At 47.6% G+C, this 9,284-nt stretch overlaps 1 long non-coding RNA gene across 1 annotated transcript; it reads left to right on the forward strand.

Annotated features, from left to right (window-relative positions):
• The first annotated feature begins 1,883 nt into the window (after positions 1-1,883).
• On the forward strand, positions 1,884-8,944 carry LOC102473317 (uncharacterized). Its single transcript, XR_335714.1, has 3 exons — positions 1,884-1,926; positions 8,283-8,389; positions 8,616-8,944. It is a non-coding gene; the product is annotated as an uncharacterized LOC102473317 (long non-coding RNA).
• The last annotated feature ends 340 nt before the right edge of the window (positions 8,945-9,284 follow it).

The raw sequence follows: 9,284 nt of genomic DNA on the forward strand, positions 1-9,284 counted from the left end.
GGACTGGAGCATGGCCATCCCCCCCCAGGGATGCCTTTTCACTCGTTTCCCAACCCCATCCCCTTCTCCCACCACCCCCTGCATCTCTCAGACACATGAGCCTTATAGCAAAATTTAAAAAAAATTAGAAAACGTGTGCTTATGACCACTGCTAGGCATGTGAATTAGTAAAGCATTCATTGAGCAAGGAACTCAGTCTTTATTATTCATCAGAACCACCTGGTAGTCTCGTTGAAACCCAGATTGCTGAACCCCATCGTAGAGTTTCTGACCTAGCAGGACTCCATGAGGCTCAAGGATTTATATTTCTGACAAGTCCCCCAGTGACGCTGATAGGATGCTGCTGCCTCCCACACATACACTTTGACCATTACCAACAAAGAGCATTTGACTTAGATCTGAAAAATACTCATAAACTTGGATCCAGGAGAGAGGTCAAAGATAAGCAGCTTGACACCTGCAGGGGAGGCGCTCTGGTTGACCCTTGCGGGCCTGCCACAGCCAGGCTGATCCTGCTAGGTGAGTTCTCCAGCACTGGGAAGCAGGGCGGCTCACCAGGGCAGGGTGGAGGCCTCTGTGTCAAGGGAAACCACATTGGGAAAGCCAACAGCCATGCAGCCCAAGGGAAGGCACTGAGGACTGAGCCCTAACTAGCTCCCTTACTCTATTTGTTTTTTCCATTGCACTTGTCAACATCCGTCAGGTTTTCCTCATTTATTGCCCATCTCCCTTCCTCTCCTTTCCCATTAGAATGTGAGTTCTCTGGAGCAAGGACTTGTGTGTGTTTTGTGTAAGAACGGTGCCTGGATTGTAGCAGGTACTGAAGAAGCACTAACTGAATGCATGACAATACACCTATGTCTGTATATTCATACCACGTCTAGAAGGATCCACAAGAATAGGCCAGCAGGCTTCCTTTAGGCAAGAGAAAGGAGTGGGAGCCAACATAACTTTTTGCTGGCTGTGTACATCCATTTGGATTTTTCCTACCTATTTGCTTTCTGTGGTTAACCAATCTAGAATCTCTAGTATCGCAAGGCGGGCGCAAAGCCTAGTGGTTAAAGGAGTTGGATCCCACATGGCCGATCATGCAGTTTAAATCCCCACCTTGGTAGCTTGAGAAACAAACCAGACACGTGTGTTAGAAAGACGAATTTGAGGGGCTGGTTGTGGTGCATGGTGCTCTGTGAGGCGGACCACCTGGGAGGGTTCCAGGTACATGTCCAGAGACCAACCTGAGCATGATCCAGGGCTGGCAGAGAAGGGTGAAGATCATGGGGAGAGACCCTGATGGGAGTACTGGCTCTCTGACTTTCATAGAAAAAAATAATAAATGAACTTTAAAAAAAAGGAGGGGGATTTGAGACAGAGGAAGAGTAAACTATGAGTTACTCTCCTGAACAAAGGCAGGCATGGTTTCTATCACAGGTAACTGCTGAGCTAGGTATTATCCAATAGTATTGGACATGGCATTGGGTAAGGCCTCACGTCAGAAAAAATAAATTTTATTTGGAGAGGTTTTTTTGCTATAGGGTGTGTGCACTCACCAGAAAGACAGAGAGAGGCAGAGAGACAGAAAGCGAGAAATCACCCCCCCTCCCCGGCGGGGGGGATGGCCATGCCGCAATCCCTTCTCCTCCATTCTCCTCTCGGGATCTTGGGCACGCACGCACACGTGCCCAGTGTGAGTTTAGGCCACTTTGTCCAGGACTTGAACAGTGGTAGATTACATGGGAGTCCAGCGACATAGCATAGCCATTACGCCAACTGCTGGTCCCCAGAAAAAAAATTTTATTAAATGCAAGAGATCTAAGTGGCCTCAGAAACCTTCTAGAAGGCACTGACATCACAAAGGAACACCCAAGCCCTCCTCAGAAGGTGACCCCAAAGTGAAACCCACCCCTGTGTGCTGCTGCCACCTCACGGGTGAGTCAGGAGGGTCATCTACTTCCCTCTAGATTTTTCTGTAGTCTCTAACCCCCAGCAGCGTCTACGCTTGCCCAGCAGGGGGCAGCCTGAGCCCGGACACCAGCTTTGTTGCTGCCTGCTCAGGGAACAGGACAGACGGGTACCTAGCCCCCTCACTGCCCACTAAATGCTGGGCCTGTTGCCCACTTGCTGGCGGCAGCAGTACCAGTGAAACGGGATGCGCCGAGGAAACGGGGCCGTTTGAGTTCTCCTGAGCTGTGTCAGTTCTGCCTGGCAGATGCTCGCCCTGGCACCCTGCTGTACTCGTCCTCTCTAGCGTCCTTTGCGGAAAGACCAATTCTTTCCTGTGCCTGCCCTGTTTCTACTCACTATTCAGAATGTGCTTTTCTGAGACATCAAATCCCAGAGCCCCAGAGCTGGAAGGGACTTGATTCCCACTAGTCTAGGAGTTGCCGTTTCAAATGACGTTGAAGGGCAGGCAGTAAGCGTAAATCTGTACATCTGGCTAAGGCAAAGATGGTAGAAAACGGTCATGGCTATGCCGAACTGAAGGAGCCTTGTGCAAAAGCATCCACTACAGTCAGTGGTTCTCCTGTGAGTAACATAAAACTCGGTCATGGGCTAGACGCTGGCTGCCAGCCTCCTCCGTGTCCAGGCTACTCCTGTGTTTTACAGGTTGAGAAGACAGCCCCAGAGAGGAGAAGCCACTTGTCTGAGACAGGGTCCAATTGCTTTCTCTGCAGAATCCGGTTTTTGATTTAGTGTTGTTTGTACCTGGGGGCACAGAGCAAATGTTTAGCAGCAATAGCTGGGGAGGGCTTGGACTTCGAGATATGCATGCCCTGTGGCTGCTGCTTAGCCCTGGATTGCTTCATTTCCTTCCTTGGCCGCAAATCTCCTGTTTGGAGAAAGCAGCCTCCCCCAGAAGACAGGGCACTCCTTTTCCTCAGAATGACTCATAGCCTCGGAGCAGACTTGTGGACAGCCTGACTCCAAGACAGAATCCTCTCCACCTACTGCTTTTTCCAATGAATACCGCCATTGGTGGGGCTCCACTTCCTCTGGCCACCTCCCTAAGGCTGGAAACTTGTATTTACTCAGGTTTTTCCCTCCTTAAGACGAGGTCCTTCACAGAAGTACCCAAGGACCTTTCAACCTTGATTTCACAGATCTCATAAAGAGACACAGACCATAAGCATGAAGCGTGTGGAGGTCGCAGGGGTGTTGTATGTGCTTATAGTTGCTCTGCAAGTACACATGGTGTTTTTTCGGAAACTCAATCTTGGGCCAGCAGATGGCATGGAGGTTAAGGCACTGGATCCCACATGGTCAACTGCGCTGTTTGGACATGTGTGCCCAAAATCTCGAGAAGAATAGAGAAAGAGGATTGCAGCATAGCCATTCTCCCTGTGGGACACTGTCTCACTTTCCCTCATTCTCTGTCTCTGGTGAGCACACATACCCGGTAACACAAGTAAAAAATTTTAAAAATTCAATCTTTTATTTTTAAGCTTATTATTGACGTCATGGGGGTGGGGGTAAACCCAACTGGGTATTCACAGAATGACCCACCCCCACTGTTAGCCAGCCTATATCACAGGCCTGTGTCCAGCATGTAGGGGGAGGCCCCAGGACACAAACCCAGAACCTTCATATGTGGATCCGATTATAGTACTGTTGCACCACTGTTTGGCCCCAGAAATCCAGTCTTATACTGGCATTGTCTCCATCTCCAGGAGAGGCAGTAGGCTTCGATGACCTTGGTGGCAAGAACTGGGTTGTGGCCCTGGTCACAAGGACTTGGGACATATATTTATGACAGGGCTAGACACCGGGAGAACATCGGCTCATTCTTACCATGACTGTCCCATGTGAGGATCAGCACATGACTGACCCCATTGTCTCAGAGCTGCTGCTCTCCCGGCACTCCAAACCTGCATGTGAAAACAGTGACCAGGGGTCCTGAAAAACGGGTCTCAAAAGGACATTGCTTCAAAAATATTTTGGAAAGGAAGAATGAAGAACATTCACCTACTTGCTCAAGGAAAAAGAAACAGAGGGGAAAAAAGAGAGACTAGGTAGATGAGTTACTTATAGGACAGGGTAGGAACAGGGTAGGAGCAGGGTAGGAGGAGGGTAGGAACAGGATGGAAAGAATAAAGAGAAGGGAGAGGGGAAGGAGACTTCTCTAATCTATCTTTTTGTTCTGGCCTGGTTTTTGGAACTGTTTTAAGGTTTCACATCTTAAAAATAAATACAAATAAAACTCACAAAGAAGAGCCCTAAAATTGAATAGAACAGAAATAAATAAATAAAAATAAATGCCTGTTGGCCAACTCATGGTCTGGTGGTTTCGTGAGCTGGATCCCACGTGGCTGACTGCTGGTTAGAATCTCAGACTCAGACACTGAGTGCATATGTGTGTGTGTGCCCAAAATCCCAAGAGGAGAGCGATATGGAGAAGGGATTGGGGTGTGACCATTTCCCATGGGGAGTACTTTAGTGCTTTCCCTCTTTCTCTGCCGCTCCCCAATGCATACACACTCTCTGGCAAATTTAAATAAGTAAATACCCTTTGACTTCTAGCTTAGGATTTATAGTAAAAATAATGGTGCTTTACAATGTGTTAACCATTTTCCTGCAGCTCCCTACACCCTTTGCGGCATCCCCAATGGTAGGTACTACGACTGTCCTTTACGAGAGGGAAAGTTATCCCCTAGTGAGGCTCCCAGGACTTGAACTCAGGTTTTACATCAGATAGGTACTAGATTTCAGTTCTGAAATCGTATTCTCAGTTCTGGACCAGGCACAGAAGGAGGATTCGGTGTCCCAGCAATCCAGGAAGGTACAATCTCAGTGATGAACGTGGCACGTCACAAAGTTATATGCAAGGAAATGAATGATCGCTTTATCCTTCGTAAAGCTTTAAGGGAGACCAGATCCATGGCACAGCCGTAATAGGCTATTCAAGAGAAGCCAGATCCCACATAGTGATCGTGATGCAAATCTTAGGCCTGGTTGACCTGAGAACATGCTAGGCACCTGCATGGGTGCCCAGGAGCTGATGGGCACGAGGACTGGAGGGAGGAGACTGTGGTGTGACCAGCTCTGCAGAAGGTGCTCACTTCCCACCCGTGCCCATCTCTCACCTTCATGTGCACACACACACGTGCTCTATTGTGAATAAAGAGTGGGCGGATTTAAAGGCTGTAAAGATTTTAGTCACATGAGCACTTGTGTGAGTTGGCTTCCCGTTATGGGATTTGAGCTAAACCTTGTAGGTAGAATTCAGGTAGGTGTGGGAAGGGATGAGGGGATTTCAGGAAGCTGAGCCACTGGGAGCAAAGGAGGAGGGAAGGGCCTGGTGTGCCCTGGACGTGAGAGACCGGCCTTTGTGTTGGTGAGGAAGATGTCACCAATGAGGCTGGCAGAGCTTGGCAAATCTCAGTCCTGAAACTGTAGCCTTTCAATAGTTGCCTATTGTTATTTAATAAATGTCTAATCCCTTTCTGATTACTGGGATCAAAGAAATTACTAGGAAAAAGCAGACTCGACATTATGGCTCTACAGCTAAAAAATGTGTTTGCACAAAGGGGGAATAAAACTAGCTCTCTTGATGGTTTTTGCTTTTTTAAATAACACATTCATTTGATAAATTTTTGTATTTATCAAGTATTTTTAAATAAGGCTTACCTCTGAATTTTTTTTTCTTTGAGAGGTTTTTGCTATATGGTACACGCACTTGCCAGAAAGACAGACAGAGACAGAGAGACAGAAAGCGAGAAATCACACACACACCACCACCACCACCACCACCACCCAACCACCCCAGTCCGGATGACCACGCTGCAATCCCTTCTCCTGCATTCTCCTCTTGGGATCTTGGGCATACACGCACACGTGCCCAGCGTGAGTTTAAGCCACTGGGTCTGGGACTCAAACCGCAGTGGACTACATGGGAGTCTAGCGAAATAGCCATTACGCTAACTGCTGGTCCCTTATTTTTGCTTTATTTCTCTCTCCCTTTTTATTGCCAGAGGGCAAGCGTGCTAGCCAGAGAGACGCACAGAGACAGAGAAAATCACCTCCCAGCGGGGCGTGGTCATGCTGCAATCCCTTCTCCATTTTTTCATCCCCTCGAGATTTGGGGCACACATGCCCACATTTGTGCCTGGTCAGCCATGTGAGATCTGGCTCCCTTCACCACTGTACCAGGAGGCCAACCTGCTTTTCTCTTTCATACCCGCATTGGAAGCTGAGACCTCAAGCAGGAAGAGATGCCGCTCCCTGTTTGCTGAGCTGAAAATCAAGCTTGGTCATGCTAGAGCCAGCTTGCCTGCAGCGTCCCATCAGGGTGTAAGGAGAGGTGTCAAAGGAAAACATTTCTCTCTCTTCAGGTCCACCCCCAGCTGGAGGGTTGTTGCTCAGCAGGGATAATGAGAGGAAATGAGAAGAGAAAGCAAGATGGCGTTGTGGGAAAGAAAGCAGGCTAAGTCCAGTGGGACGCTGGGTCTAGGTGGACAGCAAGGCAGAAACTTGTAGAAAATCAAAACATGGATAATGGGGGACCAGCAGTTAGCGTAATGACTATGTTGCTGGACTCCCATGTAGTCGATCGTGGTTCGAGTCCCAGACCCGGTGGCTTAAACTCACGCCGGGCGTATGTGCGTCCGTGCCCAAGATCCTGAGAGGAGAATGGAGGAGAAGGGATTGCAGCATGGCCATCCCCCCTGGGGGTGATTTCTTGCTTTCTGTCTCTCTCTTTCTGGCAAGCACATGTGCCTTATAGCAAAAACATCTCAAAATAAATAAATAAATAAATAAATAATAAATAAATAAATAAATAAAACATGGATAATGGCTACTAGACCCTTGGTTTACTGTATCCTAAGTTTTAATCAGGATCAGTGTTCAGATAAACCTGAAAAATCCTTGAAATGAGGACAAATACAACATCTGGTCTTAAGTTGCTATCCCTTGTTATCCCTTTTTGAAATAGCAACAAAAGTAGTCCCATGTCTCCCTCAGGAGAAAGTCAGTATCAGGCCCTTTCTGATCTCTCCACCCCTGCCTGTCACCATGGCCCCGTGTCCTTCCCCAGCAGCCACCCCAGGACACTGCAGGTCTGCATCTGCCAACCAGGGACAGAGTTTACCCACTACCCACACACTACCTCCTCAGGGAGCACTGGGACCCCACAAAGGTGGTGGCTTCTCCTCCCAGCTCCAGGCACTTTGACACTCCTGTCAGTGTGGTGTTCACATCCTGTCCCTATGGTAGGTTTGTCTTTTCGCCCCCAGATTCAGAGTTTCCTCAGTGCGGGAGCCAACCTGTTCTTTTGTTTACTCTAGAACAGAACACAGCTTCTGGTCACACTTCTTAAAGTACTTCTTTAGTATTTTATGGATGTTTTCCCTGAAAGCAATGTTTCTTAAACTTTTAAAACCTCAGCCCACAATAAGAAAAACATTTTACATTACCACCCAGTTTATAGACTCATACACATGTAACAGAAACAAAAGTTGCATGAAATAATACTTACTATCTTGGATGCACTCTGATATTTCCTTTTTTATTTCATTGGTTTTTTTCCTAAAGTGCTTGTCAATTCTTGTAGATGCGAAGCTGTAGTCCTAAAGTATAGGGAGAAACTGTCATTGCTAAAGTGAGAAGAGCTTTGTTTCCAGGCCAGGATCGGATTAGGATTAACTGTAAACAAATGAGGGCTCCTGGCAGCTCTGATTTGTAGACCAGGAGAGTCTGGCTTTGTTAGGTATAGGCCCAGGCAGGGGTTTACAGACGGTGGTGATGGACTTGGTCCTCCAGGCTGGAACTGGGCCCTGAATCTGCACTTTGCAGCTTTCCTGTTCAATGCCTTCTCTTTTGCCTTGGTTCCTTTAACCCACCCATCCCTACCCCACAAACAATTCCCTGCACTCTGGCTGCTACCACACCTGTATGAGAGGACTTTAAAAAGTTTCATACAAAAATGGAATCAAGAGAACAGCAGATGGCATGATGGTTATGTTGTCAGACTCCCATGTAGTTGACTGTGGTTCAAGTCCTGGACCCGGTGGCTTCAACTCCATGCCAGGTGCATATGTGTGTGTGCCCCAAATCCCAAGAGGAGAATGGAGGAGAAGGGATTGTGGTGTGGCCAACCATCTTGGGGGTAATGTCTCACTTTCTGTCTCTGTCTCTCCAGCGAGAGAGTGCCCTATAGCAAAAATCTCTCTAAAAAAAAAGAAAAATGGAATTAAGTGTGAGTTTACTTTGATGGGAAAGAATGGAAACCCAAGCATAGTTTTTTCATGAATGTTGTGAAGATTCCTCCTATCTATGCATTCTTCTAGGATAGCGCTTCTCCCACTCTACTGCAATGCAATTCTTCAGGTGCCTGGCTACTCAGCGGAGCTCTTGGAAGTAGCATGACCTGGGAAACCTGGCCTCCAGACTGTGTGTGAGTGAGAAGAGATGGTTTGCCATCTTCTTGGGCCCACCAGTGCCCATGTCTTCCTTATTGTTGCCTGAGCAGTGTCACCATGGTACAAGAGCTGCAGCAGGGGAAGGCAGGCCAGGACTTGTCACTTTGTAGCAGGAGGGCAGGTCCTGCCTCTAGAACCAGGAGGCAATGACTGGAATTCCACAGGGAATTTACAAGACTCAGTTATTTCTTCCCTGTGTAGAAAACCCTCACAATTGAAGAAATTAAGAAAATAAACCTGGGCTTCACAGGTGACCTCTGACACAAGCAAGCTCTTACAACTGGTGTTGCTGGAGAATGAAATACCCATTCAGAGGGAAATGACAACAAGCAAACCATGTGCTCCCCTGCCAGTTCATCCATCCTCATTCCTGTCTTCACAGCTCCCCGTGCTCTCTGCCTGTGCCTCACCCTGAGCCAGTGGAGAGTGGAATACAGGGTGGGGGAAGGTAGAAAAGGCTGCCCATGTGTCCCATCCCAACATAGCAATATTTCAGGCACAAATGTTTTTTGTCACTGTCAGCAATAAAAACTCAGACTATGAAACGTCAATAGTACATAAATCATGTCATTACACTGGGAACCATAAGCCGTGGTTCTGTTTGTCCTCTGATGGTGGTAACCACACATCTTTCATAAAGACGAGACAACTGCAAACACTGTGAGCTCCATTCTGGGAGGGCCGGGCCCCTGAGAAGGGGATCCATGAGATGAGAACATTCTGGCCAGGTACTATGCCAGCATCTTACTCGCTTTGAGTTCTTGCTCTTCCAACCTTATCTACTACCTAGGAGGAGAGCATTGTGTTGTCTGCTAACAAGGAGGAAATTTAATTTTTAAAATGAATTTGAGTAAAAATTAAAAAACCAAA

Source organism: Tupaia chinensis, unplaced genomic scaffold (genome assembly GCF_000334495.1).
Source record: "Tupaia chinensis unplaced genomic scaffold, TupChi_1.0 Scaffold000511_1, whole genome shotgun sequence".
In the NCBI taxonomy this organism is placed as follows: Eukaryota; Metazoa; Chordata; class Mammalia; order Scandentia; family Tupaiidae; genus Tupaia; species Tupaia belangeri.